We start from the raw sequence: 22,068 nt of genomic DNA, 5'->3' as shown, positions 1-22,068 counted from the left end.
TAACTGTTGAAAACCATGCATCTGGAGGTGTGGTATGAAAAAAATATTTTTGTAAGAGGAAAAGATGTCTCAGTTAAAAATGTCCTAAAGAAATGTTGGGCATGGTGGCACATGCCTTTAATCCCAGCACTAGAGAGACAGAAGTAGAGGCAGGCAAGAATATCTGTAAATTCAAGGTCTGCCTGGTTTACATAAAAGTTCCAGGCCAGCCAAGACTACAGAGTAAGACCAAGTCTTAAAAGAGCATCAACAGGGCTGGAGAGATGGCTCAGCACTTAAGAGCACTGACTGCTCTTCCAAAGGTCCCGAGTTCAAATCCCAGCAACCACATGGTGGTTCACGACCATCTGCCATGAGATCTGATACCCTCTTCTGGTGTGTCTGAAGACAGCTACAGTATACTCATATATAATAATAAATAAATCTTTAAAAAAAAAAAAGAGCATCAACAGTCAGGCAGTAGTTGCACACAACTTTAATCCCAGCACTTGGGAGACAGAGGCAGGTGGATTTCAGAGTTCGAGGCCAGCCTGGTCTACAGAGTGAGTTCCAGGACAGCCAGGGTTACACAGAGAAACCCTGTCTCTGGTCTACAGAGTGAGTTCCAGGACAGCCAGGGTTACACAGAGAAACCCTGTCTCGAAAAAGAAAAAAAAAAAAAAAAAAGAAAGAAAGAAAGAAAGAAAGAAAGAAAGAAAGAAAAGAAAAAAGAAAAGAATATCAACAAAATGTCCCCTAAAGGCCTATGTGTTTAAGGCTTGGTCCTCACCTTAGCACAACTGGGAGGTGGTGACCATTAAGAAGTAGGTACTTTGAGGTCACCAGGAGAAGGTGCCCTTGAAAGAGAGGGTGGGACACTGGACTCTTTCTTCACTTTCTGGTCATAAGGTCCTACCAATATGCTTTTACTGTGATAGGCTGTGGCCAGTTGGTCATAGAGGGGAAACTCCAAAACTATTAGTCAAATGATCCTTTTCCCTTTTCTCTTTATAAGTTGATTATATCGAGTATTTGCTCTAGGGATGAAAAGCTGGGTAGCACAGCAGGGACTTGAGATAGTTATCATAAATATGAATATTACCTTACTAAAGCTTTTAAATCAAAGTCTACCAAAACAGTGATTTAATCTCATTTTAATCCTAGAATTACTGTTTTGTTGAAGACATTTAAAAGAACCTAAATGTCACGTTAAAAAGCATTCTAAGTCAGGTGGTGGTAGCATACGCCTTTAATCCCAGCAATGGGGAGGCAGAGGCAAAGAGAATCTGAGTCTGAGACCAGTCTGGTCTACAGAGCAAGTTCCAGGACAGCCAAGGCCACATCGAAAAACTCTTGTCTTGAAACCAAAAGAAAAAAGAAAATAAAAATCATTCTAAGAGCCGTACATGGTGGTGCACGCCTTTAATCCCAGCACTTGGGAGGCAGAGGCAGGCAGATTTCTGAGTTCGAGGCCACCCTGTCTACAAAGTGAGTTCCAAGACAGCCAGGACTATACAAAGAAACCCTGTCTCAGAAAAACAAACAAACAAACAAACAAGAAAAGCATTTTAAGGCCAGGTGTGGTGGCATACACCTTTAGTCCTAGCACTTGGAAGGCAGAGGCAGGCAGATCTCTTGAGTTCGAGGCCAGTCTGGTCTACAGATTGAGTTCCAGGACAGCCAGGGCTACACAGAGAAACCCTGTCTGGGGGGGGTTGGGGGGGGGGGGGAAGAACACTATTCTATTGATGGCATGTTTTAAAGTTTTGGGGTTTTGTTTGGTTAGTTTTGGTTTTGAGACAGAGGCTCACAAAGTAATGATGACTGGCCTCCCAACTCACTTGTAGATCTGGCTGTCCTCAAACTCACAGAGATCCACCTGCCTCTGTCCCATGAGTACTGGAATTAAAAGTGGGCACCACATGCACCCAGCATACACTAAGAATTAAATGTAAAGTCGAAAAGTTGGTCAAAGGGGGAATGAAGCAACAGCTCAGCAGTCAGGACTGCTTACTGCGAGGCCCACAGGCAGATGCTACTACCATGAGCACGGATGTGGTGGAGAGATGGAAGAGAAAGAGAAGCAGAACAGTTTGGGGCACAATGGAGGGAGGCAGAATTGAAGAGTCAAAGGCAGTGAGGAACAGCCTGATGTGAATAGCTACAATGTCATCTGAAGCCATGATGGAGTCCTGGCCCACGCTGCAGCTGAGGGCAATGCCTGGGTCTGTGGCCCTGTGACAGCAGGGTTCTGTGTCAATGCCCATGGCCTGCACAGAGCTGGCCTTGCCCCTTGCTGACTGTACCACTCTGGAGAACACTCCCCATTTTACCTGGGCAGCACAAGAGAGCAGGCCCTGGGGAGCCATCCCAAGGGTGTGAGCATAGGAGAGCAAGCCCTGGCACTAATCTGCCATTTGTTTCTTTTGTTATTTTATCTTACTTCATTTTAGTCTGTTTTCTTTAAGGGGAGTTTGCAAAGGCAGAGGGCACATATGAAGAGATGGGAAAGTGGGACTGGGGTACATGATGCAAAATTCACAAAGAATCATTAAAAAGACTTTTGATTTTTATTTGTTTTGTTTTGTTTTTTAAAGAAAGTGCTTACTGGGCTGGAGATATGGCTCAGTGGTTAGGAGCACTGACTGCTCTTCCAGAGGTCCTGAGTTCAATTCCCAGCAAGCACGTGGTGGCTCACAGCATCTGTGATGGGATCCAATGCCCTCTATTGGTGCGTCTGAAGACAGCTACAGTGCACTCACAGACATAAAGAAATCACTAAAAAGAAAAAAGAAAGTGTTTCTTCCTGCTCTTGCAGAGCACCAGGCCTGGTTCCCAGCACCACACCATGGCTCACATCATCCCTAACTCCAATTCCAGGAGGTCCAACACTCTCTTCCGGCCTGCCAGGGCACTTCTGCACATAGTGCTGACATACACGCAGGTAAAACACTTATATGCATTTTTTAAAAAGCTAGCCAGATATACTATAAACTTTGCTTCCAGGACATGAGAAGTCAAGGCTGCACTGGGCTGGAAGCTTCATCTCAGTGACTAGCTGTCAAGGTGCTACAGGGAACTTTGTAGGCCACTAGGGGAGAACAGTCATTAATAACAGCCTTCCTCAGCTGTAGGTTCTGCATGCTATACTACCAACCTCCCAGGCAAGCTGTATCCACTGTGCAATAGTGTATGACATTATGACAGTAACCAACTGCTTTGTGCTTGGATTTGAGGCCTGCTCCACAGTAGAGAATTCCTGCCAGGCACTGTAAACCTGGTCAAAAGCCTGATGCTACAGGCAGGGATCACAGGCTGCAGTGAAAAAGCTACTAGTGTTGTGTTGTGCTAAATAAATGTATTGTGTCCATCAAATTGCCTTCTTTTTCTTGTTTTGTTTTGGTTTTTTTTTTGTTTGTTTTTTGTTTTTTCGAGACACAGTTTCTCTGTGTAGCCTTGGCTGTCCTGGAACTAACTCTGTAGACCAGGCTGGCCTCGAACTCAGAAATCCGCCTGTCTCTGCCTCCCAAGTGCTGGGATTAAAGGCGTGCGCCACCATTGCCTGTCAAATTGCCTTCTAAATACTTATATTTATGCCCACAGACTAGTGCTGCTATCAGCTCTGGTCAAAATAACATCTTTGTGCAACAGGTAATAGTTACTGAAAAGATTCATAACTGGCTGAAGCACCAAAAGTAAGTAATTGCTGAATGCTAAGTCATAAATAGGGTATCTTTAACATACACATTCTTTTTCTCTCTCCCTCTACCCACCTCCCCACCCCCAACACATACACGTTCAGAGAACATCAAAGAAGAACGGATGGAGGATGCAGGAGAAATGGCTCCCGGGTTATCAGTACTTGCTCCTTTGCAGAGAATCCGGGCTCAGTTCCCAGCACCTACATGGTAGCTCACAATTGTGTAACTTCAGTCCTTGGGATCAGACAATCTCTTCTGCCTTTTACTAACACCAGGCATACACATATGGTCCACATACATGCACTCATACATAAAAGAAACCCTCGTTTTAATTTAAGGAATAGTGGTGGAGAGCAATTAAGGAGAACAGCTGCTGCCCACAGTCTCCAACTTCCACGTGTGCACACACAGACAGACAAACTAGATCTCATTTTGCTATTATGTTCAAACAATTAGCTGAATATTCATTAATTCTATAACATGTGACTCAACTATTAGGAAGTGGTTCAAAGACTAAGACACTCTTCAAAAGAATACTTGTGGGTTTGTGAGAGCTATCATAACCACTAGAAAAACCAAACACACCTACAATTAGCACTATTAGCGGACACTAGAAGAGCCTAAAGACAATAAGCACATGGTATTATTGCTGCTTGAGAACACCCCACCCCATCAGGCTAGGGCTGAGGTAGTCAAGAAAAATACAGGAGCCACATCATTTCAAAATTTCCAGAAACCATGAAGTTTAATCGCAGAAACAGGTGAAGTTATGTTATTTAACTGTGTAGCCCACATATTATCATCTCAATATTTAAACTATTTTTTTCAGACTAAATCTCAAAAATGTGCACATCCACACTAACATACTGCATACACGTCATAGTTCAGAAGTTTGGCAGACACAGGCTACTGGCTAGTAGGATACTGTATATGCTGCCGAAAGGGAACATAGCAGGGAAACACTGAATAAGTCACAACTTTAGAGACCCTGATGCTGGAAGACAGTACAGAGGACAACCTGAAGTGAGTTCTCTCCTTCCACCTTTCGGGTCTTGGGACTGAGTGCAGGCCTCAGGTTTGGTACCAGGTGCCTTTAGCAGCTGGGCCATCTCTCCAGTCCCCTCACTCCGATTCTGAAGTAAATGAGTTAAACTTGGCGTTACAAAGGTATTTCAAAAGGACAGAAACCAGATAGCATTCTACCACTTATATGATGATTCAACTCAACCACAAAAGCAGTAGAAAAATGTCTATGGTATGGACCAAAGCACCCTCTTCACTCTCCCACTCCTACCCCACCTGGCCCCAGGAGAACTGCTGTAGAACCACTCTGCAAAAATCTGGTTGGCCCACTCGTTTGTGTGGTAGGGGGAGGGGCATGCACTGGGGACTGAACTCAAGGCCTTACACATTCAACACACCCCAGACAAACTCTGCCACTGAGCTATATTCCCAGCCCTAACGCTGCACTTTTCTTAACTCACTAGGCTTAATTTCCACTTGTTAATCTGACAGAGTGTCTATCAAAAACAGAAACAAGTTCTGCATGTAGGAAAGCAGACAGCAGGACTGGGAGTGTCTACACTTCTAGGAGAATATTATTTCAATGGCAGTAACCATTTGAATGGCACTCAAGTTTAAAATAAACTACAACCAGATGCTTACGAGTTTTCGCCATATAGTCTTTATCAAATGAAATCCTGCAGTTACCATGTATTTACTACTGCATTAAGTGTAAGCCTACTGAGAAAATGGAAATTACAACTCAGTGCTCCTTGGTTCTCGGCCGGTCAGTCAGTTCTACCTGGTGTCTAGAAGCCTATTCTTTTCTGTTGTTTTTGCTTTTACTCCTGGGTATGTGTGTGTGTTTACTGGCCTGTGGCTGCATACCGGGAGCCCAAAGACCAAGTTTCTTCCTCGAATACTCTCCACCTTACTTTCTAAAACTGAGACATTCATGAACCCACTTAGCCTAACTGGGGGAACACCAACTCCCCGAGATCAGCCTGTCTCTACCCCCAAGTGCTGTGTCACAGACATGCTGTGACATAACTGGCTTTTATGAGGGTACTGGGAATTAGAATTCAGTTCCTCATGTTTACACAACAGACACTTTATCCACCAAGCCAACTCACTGGCCCCAAAGTTTTGCTGGTTTCTCTGTGTAGCCTGGCTGTCCTGGAACTCAGCTCTATAGATGGGTCTGCTTATGTCTCGCCAGTGCTAAGATTAAAGGTGTATAACCAACTTGTTTTTAATTGTTCGGGATAGGGATCCAGGTGTACAATGTGGAGTTAGTTCTCTCCTTCCACTAGTAGATGGGTTCCTGAGAACAAACTCTGGGAACTGGGCTTTCCAGGCAGACAACTTTACCTGCTGAGCATCTTCTCACTGACCCAGGTTTTGCTTTTAGAAAGTAAAAGGAGCCAGATGTGCTGGCATACAACTTTAAGCCCAGGAGGTGGAAGCAGGCAGATGTCCTTGCGGTTCAGGCCAGCCTGGGTCTATCTATTCAGGCCAGCTAAAACTGCACAGTGAGACTGTCTCAAAAGAACAAAGCAAAACCCGGAGTCGCAGGGCTTGGTTTTAATCTCCTTTAATCCCAGCAGACACAAGCTGCTCTGAGAGTTCCAGGCCGGCCAGTCAGCCAGCACTGCACATCTCAAAATAATGTTTTAAGTAAAACGGAGAAGAAAATGACTCTTTTAGTTCATAGGACTGTGTGGCAAATCACCAGTGAAGTATTTAAGCACCCATCTACACTTAAAACAGATTATTAAGCCACAGGAGGTGCTCACACGAATATCTTATGTACATTTGTCCTTGCATGCAAAGATCTAAAACACACCAATATTAGTAGTAAGGATTTTGTCTAGTCATTATATTTTAGGGCTTTTTACTTCTTATGCTGTTTCTATGATAACCATGTGTTACTTATATTAAAAAGGAAAAAGGCAAGAAATTGGCCAGTGCACTCTGAGGTCATACTGGAGTGGCATTCCATAATCACTAAATAAAAAGCATTTAGGGGGCTTGAAGACAGAGCTTGCCTCACTTGGTCATGCTCACCTACATCAAGGTCTGCAATATAATGTACAAAATGCTTTTGGTGGATCATGTTACAAATCATTACAAAATGTAAAAATGACTTAATCTGGAGAAAAAAAAACCTTAAGGGAAAACTAGAAAGTGGATGTTATTGGAATAATTGAGTCACTTGGTGGAAGAAAAAAATCTTGATCCAAAATAAAAATGTAAACCTACTAAATGACAGGGGAAGTCGTTCTCGTGAAAATAGTTCATTTTGTGTCAATTTCGCCTCATTTTGTAAAAAGTAAACCCAGTGAAGTTACTAAATATACTAGATGGCGCAAACATTTTATGTTACTTTGCCCCCAACCAATCCCGATTTCGTTTTTTCAGTCCTAGAGCAACAAATAAGTACAGTTCATGGGTGCAGAAGGTATTGTGGTGGCCCCAGCGGAGGCGATGGGTTACAAAAGAATACAATGTAATGCCGCACACCCTCGGGCCCACAAAGACCTTACTGCCGCAGTGGCGCGAACAGGTCAGAAAGCGAGGCTAATCAAGAGTACCTTTTGCTTTAATGAAAAGTAGATACATTTGCCCTTAAACACAAGATTAGTGAAAGATGTGCAGGCAAGCTGTTAAGGATTCAGGGTATGGGATTTTAGCTGGGTGGATTTCATCAATGACACCACAAAACCACCCCCTACTCTCTGGCTTAAGTGTACACACATATATATCGGTTGAAAATGGGTTGAAATCCATCTAATCCATCTAACAAGGCTAAAATAAATGGCACCCGAATTTAGTAGCCTTCGTACACCCGGAAGGCAGATCGCAACTATGCCATTTTTCCTAGTAGCAATTCAACCTGGCTACAGACTTCTAGTTTTAGCATTAGCTCAATGAGAGCCCGACTCCTAAGAGACCCGCCTCGCTGGCCAGTTTTCTTGGTCCTCGGCCTCCGCCCTACCCAGCCCGCCATCGCGTTTGCAGACCGACCCGCAGAGGCGATCCCCACACCTCTGCGGGCGGGGTGGCTGGGAATCGCGGGCCGGGATACCCGCACGAGAACCCACGGCCACGCGCGCCACCACCCCCCGCACAGGTCCGGCCGGCGGACACCCGCCCGCCCAACCGCCGCCCGGCGCGCAGGCAGCCCAACCGCCGTCCCGGCCCAACCAACGCGGGAGGGGAGAGAGGAGCGCACGGCCGGCCGGGCAGGCGAGCCGTTCGGGGGGCACGGGGCAGGCGGCGCGCCGGGGAGTCGAGGCGGGCGGCGCCGAAGCCCACGCTGGACGCGGGGCCCGGACGGCTTCCCGGAGGGGACTCTCCCCTCTCCGCGTAGAAGGTGCAGATGGTTTGACCCCCCACCCCGAGCGAGGTGCCTCGTCCCAGCCCCGGCTGGACTGTACCATCGGGCGGTGCCGCCGGGATTGCTCCCCCCACCACTACCATCAGTTCCCCCCCCACCCGGGTCCGCGGTCGGTTGGCCCCGGCCGGGCGCTGAGACGCAGAAAGAGCTGGGCGCCATTTTGGGTGGGACTAAGCAAAGACGAAACACTCTCCCAGGCGATGGGATCCTCTGGACCCCGGTTTATCCGGTTCCCTTAATCCTTTAGGTACTTACACGACGTTGGGTGAGGGGAGCTGGAAGATCAGCGGGTCCCGGATCCTCTCTCCCTAGGGGTGATGGAAATCAAACCCCCCCGCCGCCTCCAGGTGGTTCTTCCCGCCGCAGAGTGGGAGCAGCATAAAAGGCGGGGTCTTATTAGCATAATCTGCCTGGCAACCTGATCTCAACGTTATGTGATTGGCTAAACTCTGAAAGTCCCATGCTGTTCCTAGAGACCGGGAACGCTGGGCCGAATTGACAAGCCCAGATTTAAGAGTCATGACGAAAATCCTGGGACGCTAATTCAGTCGGCAGAGAAGCCAAAAGGAGATTCACACAATGGCCCAATGACTGAAGGCCTCTTTATTTCGTGCTCTGCAGTTCATGTAAAACCCAATAGAAGAGCGGGTCTCTGGCAGTGCTCGCCTGCGTTTGTACTCTAAGCCAATCAGAAAGCCCTACTGTTTGCATTCGGGGTCAAGGCCCATCTAAGAACCTTGGCGGGCAAGTGAAGGGGCACAGTCCAGCATGCTTGAGCGTCCACTGTGGGAGATCCAGTACACACCCGAGTTCCCAGCCCACCTGTCCCCCACACACGGGTCCTGGAAAGCTCTCGAGGTGTGGGCCGTGCATCTACCCGCCCCAGGGCGGACCTGCACAGAACGCGCGCGCCCGGGGCACTACTGGGACACGCCTTTCCGGGACTACAGAAACCGGTTAAACAGACTGCTGCCCGCGGGCCCAGGAGTGGCCTATCAGCCTTCCAGACACAAGGGGATTGGGTCTTCAGACCTTGCCATCCCCTTAGAGCACTACCTCTCTCTTTTCTATCATCATTTACCATTCTGGAAAGGCGTTTTTCAGAAGCAATCGGAATGAGGATGTGTCTCAGAGTGCTTGCCTACCACACTAAGTCCGTTTGCTCAAGCCCCAGGACTACATAATCCTGGAGTACCCGGAAGGTGGAAGCAGTAGGAGCAGTTAAGGCCAGCTTAAGCTACTTGAGACGGGGTGAGGTTTAGTCAACAGTTGAACAAACAAAAAATGACAGAACTCCCTTCTTAGGACATCCACATCATACTGTCCCTTAAGACTGCCTTCTCAAAGTTAAGCCAGGTGTGTAGAAACAAGCTCATGCTTTGAAATGAGACAAACTGGGAACTCCCCTACTGAAAACAGGAATGGCAACCAAAGACCGGAGACCTTCGCTCTTTGTGTCTGCAGGGAATATTTTCATTGCCCATGACCTGTACTTTGCTGTGTTGCTTTGAAGGTTAAATGAGATCATACTTTAAAATTCTCTTCCAACACTGACTGGAACTTTAAGAAACAGAAATGTTAGTGATAATAAAGCCTCCAGAGAGACAGCAAGATAACCCAAACTCCTAGTCCCAGTTCTTGAGTGCAAAGGCAGAATTGTTTGAGGCATACACAGTTCCAGGCCAGCCAGCAGTATACAACAAAATTCAGGTTCCAAACAAAACCCTCTACAAAACTACTGGCTAGCCAAGGAAAAAAAGAAATACCAGGAAACAAAAGACTCGAGGATGGCAAACATCCACAGGGAGAAATACTAAAGCCCATTCGACTATATTGCCTACAGCTTTGTTTAAATGACTTGAGTACAGTGAAAAGCTGAGGCCAGTTTTTAAAACTCAAAGACAGGGCGGCTGGCCATGGGAGGCAGGACTTAAGGAAGAATCTACGATTTGTTCTTCCGTAGACTTTTGGGAGCAGAACGTGGAATCAAGGCCATCAGTCAGCAGGCCCTGCTGAACCCAGTAGAAAAGAAATCATGAAAGGGAGACAGATGAGCCTGGCTCGCATTTGTCACGTGCAGCACTGGTGTCTCCTCTTTGGATCTATTAAAAAGAAGCCATGTGCTTCTGGAATGTTCTATAGTAGCCAGAGTAGTCTCTGGAATGATTGCCAGAGGTAGATGGGTCCTCTATGGCCTTGGAAGGCTGCCATGCCCTGTACCCATGGCCTCTAGAGATCCTTTTGAGATTTAACAGTATTATATCTTCTCTGATGGATTAAGAGTCCCAGAGGTCAGGTTATCAGAGATGACAAGAAAGAAAACTCCACAGGAGAAACGAGATTACCTATCTAACTGGGACATAAGTAAATGCTCTAAAAGCCATTTATTTATTTATTTATTTATTGGTTTTTCGAGACAGGGTTTCTCTGTATAGCCCTGGCTGTCCTGGAACTCACTCTGTAGACCAGGCTGGCCTCGAACTCAGAAACCCACCTGCCTCTGCCTCCCGAGTGCTGGGATTAAAGGCGTGCGCCACCACCGCCCGGTGCCAATTTTTATTTCTATATATTTCTTTTTCCTAATGTCTTAGGAATGTCTTCTCTGCAGTTGTCTTCATTCCTGTTTGTGTACATACATGTACATGTGTGTACACGTATGCACTGTTAGGTCTCAAACCCAGAACAAATGGCTGAGGCGCTCACTAATATATCAAAGCAGACAGTGGCCACCATGTTCTGCCTGTATCTTTCAGACCCTACCTGTTATGTGATATGGTTGGCATACCCCTGCCCTACCCTAAACTCCAACCTGGAGGCTGGGTTGCCCTTCCTCCAGCTGCTCTTCTGCCCATGTAATCCAGCCGTTTTGGTTACCAATCTGTTTTGGTCCACCTTTACTCTCTTGGCCAGTCTCCTGGCTCAGGCTACCCACCTCTGAACTCTCCCAAATGTCTCTGCCTCTCCCTTTTATCTATAATAAACTTTCTCTAACATACCTAGAAAGGGTCATGTCCTTCCATTTTTATTTTTTTCATTTGTGAATGTGTGTGTGTGCGCTCCATAGTTGTATGTGCAGGTGTGCACACAGAAGCCAGAGGTCAGCTTCAGCTCTTGTTCCTCAGGATAGCTACCTAGCTTATTTTTCAAAGTAGGTTTTCTTCCTGGGACCTGGTCCTTATAGATTCAGCTAGGCAGTCTGGTGAGTGAGTCCCAAGGCTCACTGCTGTCTCTGTCTCCCCGGTGCTGAGGATTACAAGCAGACACACATAAGTCATGCTTTTGTGTTTTGGGGTTTTTTTTGTTTTGTTTTGTTTTGTTTTTGGTGTGTTTTCAAGGTAGGTTTCTGGGTATAGTCCCAGGTGTCCTGGAACTCTCTGTATAGACCAGGCTAGCCTCAAACTCACAGACATCCACCTGCCTCTGCCTCCTGTGAGTGCCAGGACTAAAGGCGAGTGCTTCCACTGCCCCACCCCATGTCACGCTTTTTATGTGGGTTCTGGGTTATGTGCTCCTTCGTTACCTCCCTAGCCCTAAGACATCTCATACCTACAGTACAGGAGACCTAGCAGGCAAGTGCCTTTCCACTGAGCCATAGCCCTGCCCTCTTTCTGATTTTTAATTTTCAGGTAGGGTCTCATTAAGTTGCCCGGGCTGGTCTTGAACTCACTCTGTAACTTTCAGGGTAGCCAGAATTAAAGGCCTGTGCTATCTGGCCTGTTCTAAAGCTTTGATAGGCACAAGTACTTCAATGATGCACAAGCCTACCAACTCTTCAACTGTCTGACGTCTCAAAAAGCTTGTTTGTTTGTTTGTTTGTTTATTTGTTTGATTGATTGATTGATTGATTGATTGTACACATACTAAAATTTTCTGTGCAGGAAGCATGCATGTATGCCATGAGCCTGCCACTGTTCTAAGCAATGAAGATGGGAGAGAACAGAAAAGCGATGTCATTAAGCTTCCAGTTAAACAGAGGCAAGAACAAAGTTCCCAGATAATTCCAAGGGATGGTGTGACAAGGGAAATAGTGCAGGGAAATGGAAAGGATAGGAATGCCGACTGTTGAAATGCATGCCCCCAAGCCCCCAGCTCTGTTTAGTTTTTGTTTGGTTGTTTGGGTTTCTATGATTTGGTTGGTGGCTTTGTTTTTGTTCCCCTTCCGGAACAAGGTAGCTATGTATGTAGCTGGCCTGGAACTCCCTGTGTAGACCAGGTTGGCCTCAGACTCACAGAGATCCTACTGCTTCTGCCTCACCCGTGCTGGGAACGAAAGTATGTGCCACTATGCTCTGTTGATAGAGGATTTTCTCTGCAAAAATAGGGGCCTGAACTTAATTCCCAATGCCCTCGTAAAAGATACCCAGTGCCCCCATAAAAGCCAGACATGGTAGTATATGATCATAATTCCAGCTGTGGGGACAAGAATGCAGGGGAATTCATTCATTCCTGGACTCTCTGGATGAGCTGCAAACTAATGAGAAACCCTGTCTCAAAAGACATAAATGACATTCCTAAAGATGGCATTCAAGGTTGTCCTCCAGCATCCACAAATGACATATATACTTTTACACACACACACACACACTTACACACACACACACACACACACACACACATGCACTTTTAACAAGAAGTCCTCATAAAATACTAATAAGAATGGGGACTAGAAAAAGGCAAAAAGACCAGCCATGTTACAGTTTGAGGGAACATTCCAGTCTGTGAAGATAGCCTAAAAGCGTGCCCCCACACACACACACACATACACACAGATGAAATACTCTTATATCATACAGAACATATTGAAATAGAGCATCACTTCTGAACACAGAACAGCAGGCCCTGGCTTTCTATAAGCTCCCAACAGAACATAAACCACGGCCTCAACAGAGCTCCTTCTCCAGGTGGTGGTGGTGCACGCCTTTAGTCCCAGCACTTAGGAGGCAGAGTCAGGTGGATCTCTGTGAGTTCAAGACCAAGCTGGTCTACAGAGAGAGTTCTAGAACAGCTAAGGCTATTAGAAAGACGCTCTGTCTCACAAAAAAACAAAAAAAAAAAACAAGAGAGTTCCTTCTCCAGAAGGAAGGAGGAGGTTGGGCAGAGAGACAGAAACAGTGTGCATGTAAAAACTGATTCTGTAGTGTTGGTATTCTGTCTGGACTCCACCCCCAAAGATAATTGGCAATTGCAAGGTAGGCCTGGCCCTATAAAAGTGGATGCTTGTCCCCTCCCCTCTCTCTTTGCCTCTCTTGGTCTCTTGCCTCTCTCTTACATCTTGCCCCCCTTGCTCCCTTTCTCTCTTCCCCCCCACATGGTCATGGCCCACCTTCACTTCTCTACTCTCTACTTTTTTCTGCCTTTCTCTGCTTCTACTACTCTCTTAATTCCCCTCCCCATGCCCCAAATAAACTCTATTTTATACTATACCAGTGTGTGACTAGTCTCCCAGGGGGAAGGGATGCCTCGGCATGGGCCGGCACCCCACCAGAGCATATTCTTATAGCTCGCTCTCTCTCTCTCTCTCTCTCTCTAATTTTTATTTTTCTATTTTATTTCATTTTATTTTTTGTTTTTTCTTTGAGACAGGGTTTCTCTGTATAGCCTTGGCTGTCCTGGAACTCACTCTGTAGACCAGGCTGGCCTCGAACTCAGAAATCTGCCTGTCTCTGCCTCCCAAGTGCTGGGATTAAAGGTGTGTGCCACCACTGCCAGACCTCTTTCTCAACACATAGGACTTTGCCAGCATCATCTGAAACTATACATCCCTTGCCTGGGTTTGGATTCGTTGGTCTAGCAGACTTAGGTCTGGGGATGTGCACCATCCAGTCTACCCCCATCTTCTTATTCTGCAAAGAATCGATAAAGGCTTGGCATTCCATTGGGTAAAAGGGCTTATAGACATCGACCTTATTCGGAATCCGTTTTGGGGTTTCTTGATAGTAATTCTTCTTATCCCAGGCCATGGCCTTACCGTCCTCCTCATGATTCTTCACCATATAATGAACATAGTCGATGAGGAGGTCCAGAGACAAGGTACTTCCTTTCTTCTCTGGGAGGCTGGCTTCTGCCTCCAGGTACTTTACCACACAGGGCTTCCATACAAGATCCTTGGGTCTCTCCTCCGTGTCTACCTCCATGGCCTTTACCTTCCTCTTACGGAGGGGAACTGCCCTGTTGGGGTCCATGGCCAACCCCATCTCTGCCAGGTCCTGCCACTTGGATTTGGTGTGGTCCCAGGCACGTCAGATGTGGGAGCACTTGACCCATGGGACTGCCTTCTGACAAGCATTCAGACATTTTTCAGTTGGCATTGTAACTGAATTTCTGCCTCGAGTTTTTTCCCTTACCTTCGGGCATCACGCAAACTGCCGCACCAGCAGCTCAAACTCTGAATGGCGCCGCGCTCAGAGCAGCGTGATCATAGTCGCTCGTCTAAAAGTTAAAGGGGAGACATTATGAGGTCAGTGAGATGGTTCAGCAGTAAAGACATTTGCCATGCAAGCCTGATGACCCGAGTTCGATTCCTGGTACCCACGTCATCAAGATGAAAGGAGAGAAACTCTACAAAGTTATCCACTGACTTCCACATGTGTGTTCTTGCAGGCATAGCATGATACAAAAGCCCTTCCCTATCATACTCACACAATAAATAATTTCAGCCATGGCATGTATGCATTCAGCTATTCCTTCATTGTAGAAGTGTTCATTGAGGGCTTACTATATATGCCAGGAGGCACTGCATCGGATGCTTTGGGATTCGTCCTTTTGTGATGGAGCATAAAAACCCATGGCTTTCTGGAGCTTTCCCTCCATCAGTCTGAGGAGGACTGAGAAAGGCCAGGGCAAAAGTCAAAGTCACCGAAAACGGGAAATAGTCAGGGGACATCACACGGGCTTTGAGGCAATGCTATTGTTAGACATTTGAATGCATTTTAAACAAGGGAATTAACTTTTACCCCACCCCCACCCCCACCCCGGCTTTAAGACAATCTAGCTACTTCAGGGTGCTCAATTTAGTTGGAGGTGGGAGTGCAAAGTAAGAAATGAGACAAGGAGTCTCCCTCTTCCTGCTTTAAGCAGGAAATGATTGATGATCTTGGCCAAAGTGGAATCGTGAAGGGAGGAGGGCTGGGTAGACTTACAAATGGACTGGATACGGGACTTGTGGGGTGGGGAGGGGAGCGCTAATGACAAGATGGTGATCAAGCTCAGCTCAGGAAGTTAGACCTGAGTGACTAAATGGTGATGCATTAACAGAGAGCTGAGGAGAGAACTGGCTAGAAAAGCCACTGTTCTTTTCCTTTCAGGACAAATCGGAAAGCTTTTGTCCTGTCTCAAAAAAAGGAAGTGAATGAAAGAATGAATGAATGAATGTCTTTCTTTCTTTCTTTCTTGATTTTTTGTTTGTTTGTTTTTTCGAGACAGGGTTTCTCTCCTGGAACTCACTCTGTAGACCAGGCTGGCCTCGAACTCAGAAATCTGCCTGCCTCTGCCTCCCAAGTGATGGGATTAAAGGCATGCGCCACCACGCCTGGTGAATGTCTTTCAAATTAAGGAAACACACCGAGGTTGCTGAGATTCAAGGGAAAAACTAGGTTTAGAAATACAATTTTAGTATTCACCAGATGTATGTATGTATGTATTTAGAAATTCTCTCTAACCCAAGCTGCCCTCTAATTCCCTGTCTAGCTGAGATGACCTTGAACTTCTGAACCTACACTTCCCACAGACTCCATTTATGCAGCTCTCTACCAACAGGATTATAAACCCAGCCTTATTTGCCAAGTTGCACATTGTGTTTGAGCGTGGCTGGAGAAGTAGGTCAGTAGTAGAGTGTTTGTCTCCGTATACAGGATTAGACAAGACCCTATTAGACACAGCCATTTACTGATGATTAGACGTGGGGTGGAGATACAGGAAAGAGAGTATCAGGAGCCATCTCTGTGGACTCTGTGGAGCTACTGAATCTAGAATGGGCAGCAGGAGGCTGAGCAGTGCTGGGTGTATGGGCCATTCCAGTCAGTTTCTGTAATCCCAGCACTTAGGAGCTGAAGGGAGAAGATCCTTAGTTTGAGGTCAGTCTAGGCTACATAGTAAGATGCCACCTCAAAATGAGGAGGGGCCTAGTAACTAGTAGAGACATTGTTCCCCATGTCTTACACTCCCAGAAACTCAGGATAGGACATAGTAATCACTTGAGCTCTGGGGTTCAAGATCAACCCAGGCAATAAGCAAAATCCCTGTATCCAAAAATCCCGTTAGGTGCTGCGGAGAAGGCTCAGGGCTGAGCCTGTAGTTTTCCCAGCACCCACATATGAGAGCTCACAAATGCCTGTAACTTCAGCTTAGGGGATCCAAACTTACCTTTTCTAGCCTCTTTTGCCACTTGCACATATATGTGCATTACCCACACATAGACATATGCGAATACACAAGTGTTTGTTTTTAACACAAGGCCTCACTATGTAGTCCTGGCTGACCTGGGACTCACTATGTAGACCAAGCTGGCCTTGAACTTACAGAGACAGGCTCTGTTAGGTTGCTGGGATTTAAGTCATGCCCCACCACACCTGGCTCATAATTAATGTTTTAAAATTCAATTAAAATGGCTGGACAGGCCAATAAAACAGGAGAACCAAGAGGGGACAGTGTCTAAGAAACCAGGAGACCTAGCATTTCGAGGGAGATGTAGCTGTCAGCTACAGCAAATGTTACTGAGAGATAAAAAGGAAGACAGGCTGGTCCCTTGGATAATGGCACCCTCAGGGGAGAATTAGGAAACACAGTTGGAGATGGCTGAGAGAAGCATAAGGATGGTGAGAGACATCTGTCGCCAACTGTACGACAGATAAGACACACTACCTGCAAATCAACTCATTTTCTCCCATGCACCCCTCCCCCCACCTCCAATGCGCTGCTCAAATCAACTAACCTGGACAGGTGTGGGAGCAGGAGGAATGAGAGTTTCAGGTCAGCAACCAGGCAAGCCCCTGGTGAGACAAGAGCTGGAGGGAGGAAAAGAGAGAGAGAGAGAGAGGCAGAGAGAGAAAGGAGGAGGGACAGAAGGAGAATTAAGGAGAGAAGGAAGGAGCTACACATGCTATTTATAAAGGATTCTTTTTTAAAAGTATTACAAAGTTAGCACGAGAAGGCCTGCCTAGCATACGTGATGCTCTGAGGATCCCCAGCACAAAACAAGCAACCTCAAGGGCACAAAGCAGCAGAGCCACCTGGGAGAAGGGAACGTTCTGAGCGGGTGAAGGAAAGAGGAAGGCTGGGGAAAGCAGCCATAATCATGGTCAAAGTTTTGGCCAATCACGGTGGCATATTCCTGTAATCCACTCAGGAGGGCAGGGCAGATATGGAGCATAAGGTGAGCCAGGACAAGATGGCGACACCACTCTAGTTCAAAACAAGACAAGACAAACAAACAAATTAAAAAAACACACCAAAAATGTAGCTGGGCACAATGTTCTGGGAACACTCAGGAGACACAGACCTGAGCATAGTCCTGTGTTCGGATCTTACGCAGGCTATACAGCAAGACCCTTTCTTTTCAAAAGAACAAAGCAAAGGTTTTTTTTCAGACAGTATCAGTGGATGCTAACACCATGGGGTAAAATGCTGACACTTCTGTATCAACACATTCAGCATCAAATCTGCCACAGAAGATACTCACTCTTCTTGTGGGAGGCTGGCATCAGAACCAAGAACCCCAGCTCAGTAGGCAGGCTCTCTTAAGCCCTAACCTCATAAAAGATACTTCTTAGCTATAAAAGGAAAAGGAGTGGCTTCACGGTGAGAAATTTAGCAGATAACTACCTTCTGTGATCAAAGCTGCTATGCTAAGTGAGGGTGGATGGTTTCCAGCTGCCTGACAGGCTAAGGTGGGAGGATCTCTTGAGAACTGAACTAGCCTGGGCAACATAGCAAGACCTCTAATATGCTCAGGGATGGGCAGTAGATTCTGTGAACTTCTGCAGCTGATCCTTAGAGAGCCATGCAAACTTCACTTCTGCAACATAGCTACTCAAAGCTAGCAACTGGAATCTAACTATAAGAAAACAAAAGCCAACCCCTAACTAAGGGACATTCTACATAATAACTGACCTGCTCACTTCTTAAAAATAATAAGGGATCCTTTTGTGGCTCACAAGCTTAATGATTCGGTTTTCATGCCACATGTGAGACCTCCTTCAAGCCTTATTCTGTGGGAACATGACTCATCTGACATGGAAAATGTATTAATATAATAAAAGACAAAGCCCAAGAAACTGCTCCCGATTAAAGAGACTAAAAGTACATAGTTTAATGCAGTCTCTGAATTGGATCGAACCAGGAACATGAATGTGTAAACATACATGCATATGTCTACACAAAATAAATGTAAAAAGATGTAAAAGAAAACAAGGGAGCTGAAATTTAGATCAATTGGAAAGTGCTCGCTTAGCATGCACAGTGCCCTGGGCTCCACCAGGGGTGGTGGGGCACCCCTCAAACCCAGCAGCAGTCAGGAAGATCAAGAGTCCCAGACCATCCTTGGTGATGTAGCGACTTTAAGGCAGGCCTGGAATACAAAAGGAGAGAGAGAATGTGGGAACTCGAAGACACGGATGGATCGCAGTGAGGACCTGTGGAGACAGGCAATGGTGGAGAGCATGGTTCATTCATGCCCCTGTTGCAGACACTCTGTCTCTAGAACTCAGAGAATAAACTCCTGTTGTTTCAACCCATCTTGTCTGTGGTGATTTTTTTTCTTATAATTTCTTATAATTAGATGGGTCTTATAATGAGATGGGTCTTCATTGTGTAACACTGCCTCACCTGGAACTCATTGTGTAGACCATGCTGGCCTCAAACTCACAGAGATCTGCTTGCTTCTGCCTCCCAAGTGCTGGGATTAAAGGCCTGTGCTACCTTGTCTGGTCTTCTGGTGCATTTTTATGCCTGTTGTCACAAATTAATTCCACATTACAAGGTAAGTATTGCAGGTAGTGAGATAGCTTAGTGGGCAAAGGCACTTGCTGCCAAGCCTGGGGATCTGAATTGAATCCCCAGGACCTACACAATGAATGGAGCAAAATGACTCCTACAGATTGTCCTCTGACGTCCATACATACAGCATGGTGGGTGTACACACACACACACACACACACACACACACACACACATACACACATACACATTCGCGAGCACAAAATAAAATGTAACAAGAACTTCCAAAAGAAAGAGAGAAAAGTGAAAACTGCATATGTATCACTGAACAGATGAAAACCGTCCTCATGAGTGGTAAGAGGAATAAAATCAGACATGGAAAGAGGCACACCGGGGTCAAACCCACTTTCTGCCGTCACTCCGAAGACATACATGGTAACCGAGGGCTCACAACAGACCCAGGGATTAAAAACATATTAGCCGTCAACATAGCCTCCTAATAGATGCAGCAAACAAGAGTCAGCCTGGACTGGCCAATGAGCTGCCTATGATTGCACCCAGACACTGGCCAATTAGGCTGTCAGGCTTGGTAGAATATACCTTCATCTGCTAAACCATCTCAAGTGCCCGCTGGCTTTTAAAACAACGTATTTAGGTGTTTTTGCCTGCATGGGTGTCTGTGCACCACAAGAGTATCTGATGCTCAGAAGAGGGCATCTGGTTGCCTGGAACTGGGGTTACCTTGAGTTGCCATGTGGGTACTGGGAACTGAACCCAGGTCCGCTGGAAGAGCAGTTAGTGCTCTTAACTACTGAGCTGTCTCTGTAGGGCCCTCTTTGGCTTTTGTGTGTGGGTGGGGGGTGGGGGGGTCTAGGGATTGAATTCAAGTCCCCATGATTGCAAAGCAAACATGTTACCAGCTAGCTATCTCTCCAGCCCTAAAATCACCATTCTCAAGAACAGAAAAGACTGCCAAAAACAAAACAAAACACACCCAAAACCCCTGCTATTATGAGATGTTTGCTTTTGTTTGTGCCCAGATACCGAGATTTTTAAAGTCACTGTAAGAGCTAGGAATAGCCAGAGTGTCTTTCCCGCTTCCATACACTCAGTACAAAGGCTTCTGAGACCCCAGCACATACCCAGAACATTTTCAGTAGATACCAGATGGGGACCCTCCAATTCAGTTCTGGCATAATCTACCTGGATAACCCACAGGCTGAAGGCTCAGTCCCTAAGATGTCTCCCACTTCAGACACCATTCAGGGTTCCCAATAAATCACCATTGGCTTCAACTTGCTAAAATGGTTCCTAGACCTCAGGAGGGTTACAATTGCTAGCTTAGCAGTAGGAGGGTCACCATGAGATCTAGGCCAGCCAGAGCTACAGTGAGAGACCCTACATCAAACAATAACAACAAAACTTACTAGGTTATCATAAAGAAGATTGCCAATGACAGACACACACAGAGAATAGATGCATAGGCAAAGGACATGAGTAAAGACTGGGACCTGCTCACCTGCTTTTGAACCACAGCCCCAGTAACCTCCATACATTTAGAAAACCAAACCCCCTGAACTGGCTCCCTTAGGGGTTTTGTGGAGGTTTCATGGTGTAGGCAGGGTTGATTAATGGTTATGTCATTGGCCATTGGTGGTCAATTTAATCTTTAGTGAGTGGTGTAGTCCCTCTCATTACTTCAGATGTGGGAAGTGGGCCTGAAAGTCCCAGTAGTATTGGTCTTCTTAGAGGCCATTCCCCATCCTGAAGCAACTAAATCCTCCATTTATCTTCTGGACATCTGAGACATCTGCCATCCCCCCCCCCCACACACACACACACACACTTGAAGGGCTTTAGGACTAATGTGGCAGGAAACAGGCAAAACCCAGATACACATTTATGTCACAATAGCACATCACAGAACTGGATTGTGTTCATCATAGACATAGATGTTAGGGGGAAGAGTTAAAAGGACCAGAAGAAACCTTAGAAATTAGTCCCCAGAGAGAAGCCACAAGGAAGATTTCCAGTCAAGTTGGCTCTCTCGCTATCAGAGTCAAAGTTTAAAAACAAGAAGCACATGAAATGGAAAAGAACTTCCCATCGAACACTTTACTGCAAAACACACCTCTGTGGGGAAGATTTGCTCTGTTTTAGGAAATGGAAGTATTGCCTGAGTCTAGGATCAAATTTAAAGTTGATCTTAAAACAAAGCAAAACGAACAGAGCTTTGTGGGTGGGATTCAGTAGGAAAGAATTTTGGACCTTGATTCAGATGTCAATATGAGGGAAACTGTCTTCTTCCTGTATACGAACAACTCTGGCAGGTTTATGTGGGCAGGCAAGCTTAGATAGCTTTAGATGGAGACTGTTACCTGAAAAATCAAAACAGGATTAGAGAGATGGGACTTTCTATCCCATCCCCTAAAGGTTAAGCTGATCACCAATAGGCAGTGACCTAGTCAACTAAGCCTCCTTAAGGAGAGCTTTCATAAAAACCATAAGGAACAGAATTTGGCTTAAGCAGTACACGTGAGCATGTGGAGGTTCTTGAAGGGTGCTCCATCCTCCCACCTTACCCACTATTCCCCATCATCCGGAGCTAACCAGTATCCTCGGTAGTATCACAGCAAGTTCTACGAGCTGCGGTAGTGACACAACAGAACCAAGGTGGAGTTGTGGGAATGCCAGCTTAGAACCGGCTGTCAGAAATGCAGGCGAACCATCTCAGGGCTGTGGTTGGCATCTTCAGTGTGCAGCAGCCTAGCGAGAGGAGTGAGCTCTCGGCCTGTGGGATCTGAGGTGTCTTTTGGAAAATAGCATAGGACATGGGCTGGGTTTGAGGATTCTGGTTCAGAAATGCTGGCTTGCTTGCTTGCTTGCTTGCTTGCTTGCTTGCTTGGTATATATATTGAAGATCCTATACATTTTGTCCCAGAAGTCTACTGCATTATATTAAAGTATGACAGGAAAAACTGAATTTGGAGGTTTCTTCAATAAATCCTGAGAGCTGTTCATTCTGTTTGTAGTGATCTCATTTGAAAGTATGTT

General features: G+C 46.1%; 1 protein-coding gene and 1 pseudogene across 2 annotated transcripts in view; one reads left to right on the top strand and one right to left on the bottom strand.

Moving 5' to 3' along the window:
* Prdm10 (PR/SET domain 10) overlaps positions 1–8,928 on the bottom strand; it is a 103,347-nt gene extending 94,419 nt beyond the window's left edge. Inside the window, exon 1 of one of the 2 annotated variants that reach the window (XM_085844503.1) lies at positions 8,338–8,928. The gene's annotated coding sequence lies outside the window, so the exon portion shown is untranslated. The remainder of the gene's footprint in view (positions 1–8,337) is intronic. The other variant, XM_085844502.1, reaches the window with a different exon arrangement.
* Positions 8,929–18,216: 9,288 nt separating this feature from the next.
* LOC115032076 (small nucleolar RNA U13) lies at positions 18,217–18,312 on the top strand (annotated as a pseudogene).
* Positions 18,313–22,068: the final 3,756 nt, after the last annotated feature.

The sequence above is a fragment of the Mus caroli genome, unplaced genomic scaffold (assembly GCF_978045245.1).
Source record: "Mus caroli unplaced genomic scaffold, Mus_caroli_1 scaffold_11, whole genome shotgun sequence".
Taxonomy (NCBI): domain Eukaryota; kingdom Metazoa; phylum Chordata; class Mammalia; order Rodentia; family Muridae; genus Mus; species Mus caroli.
Note: the sequence above shows the minus strand (reverse complement) of the source record. Positions and strands in the feature narration are given on the sequence as shown.